Here is a 1,432-nt window from a genome sequence, read left to right as displayed (position 1 = left end):
ATTCCTTTTTTAATTATTTTACAACTCTTTTATAGACTTTTTTCTTCATAGTCTGATTGGTCAAAGGATGAGCCATCCCTTGGGGTGATTGACTAACATACTAAAACATCCATTGTCAAAATATTTTTCTACTGTACTATAAACAAGGCTTTGCAAGGTCGCAGGTGTTCATAGTTTATAGAACTCTACAAATATCTCCCGTGAGAGAGAAAAGTATCTCATGGGACTGGAAAGAAGCAAGAAGAATTCTTGCTAGCAGCAATATTTGTATCCACAGCTTTCACCTGGAGGGGTGTGCAGTGCACCTGGAACCGACTGCCCCAGGGGTGGAAGCACAGTCCCACCATTTGTCATGGACTAATCCAGACTGCACTGGAAAAGGGTGAGGCTCCAGAACATCTTCAGTACACTAATGATATCATTGTGTGGGGGAACACAGCATCTGAGTATTTGAGAAAGGAGAGAAGATCATCCAGATTCTCCTGGAAGCTGGCTTTGCTATCAAAAAGAACAAAGTCAAGAGACCTGCCCGAGAGATCCCATTCCTGGGGGTGAAGTGGCAAGATGGATGGCGTCAGATTCCCACTGAGGTCATCAGTAAGGACACAGCAATGTCTCCAGCGACCCAACAAAAAAGAAACACAAGCTTTGCTAGGCGCCATAGGCTTTTGGAGGATGCACATTCCTGAATACGCTCAAATTGTGAGCGCTCTCTATCTGGTTACCCGTAAGAAGAACAATTTCCACTGGGGCCCTGAACAGCAGTAAGCCTTCACCCAGATCAAACAGGAAATGGCTCATGCGGTAGCCCTTGGCCCAGTCAGGACAGAACCAGAGGTGAAAAATGTGCTCTACTCTGCAGCCGGGAACAGGGGTCTGTCCTGGAGCCTTTGGCAGAAGGTGCCTGGTGAGACTCAGGGTCTGCCACTGGGATTCTGGAGCAGAAGCTACAGGGGGCCAAAGACAACTACACTCCAACAGAGAAAGAAATCCTGTGAAGGAATCCAAGCCACCTCAGAGGTCACTGGCACTGAAGCACAGCTCCTCCTGGCACCCTGACTACCGGTGCTGGGGTGGATGTTTAAAGGAAAGGTTCCCTCTACCCACCATGGCACCGATGCCACATGGAGCAAGCGGATTGCCCTCATAACAACGCGCCCATATTGGAAACCCGAATTGCCCTGGGATCTTAGAAATAATCACAAATTGGCCTGAAGGTGAAAGCTTTGGTCTCACTGATAAAGAGGAACAAGAACAAGTGACATGTGCTGAGGAAGCTCCACCATACAACCAACTGCCATCAGAAAAAACGCGCTATGCTCTTTTCACTGATGGTTCCTGTTGCATCGTAGGGATGAACCGGAACTGGAAAGCAGCTGTATGGAGCTCCACACAACAAGCTGCAGAAGCCACTGAGGGAGAAGGTGGATCA

The sequence above is a fragment of the Corvus brachyrhynchos genome, unplaced genomic scaffold (assembly GCF_000691975.1).
Source record: "Corvus brachyrhynchos isolate BGI_N302 unplaced genomic scaffold, ASM69197v1 scaffold42, whole genome shotgun sequence".
Taxonomy (NCBI): Eukaryota; Metazoa; Chordata; class Aves; order Passeriformes; family Corvidae; genus Corvus; species Corvus brachyrhynchos.
This window is presented reverse-complemented; position numbering follows the sequence as displayed.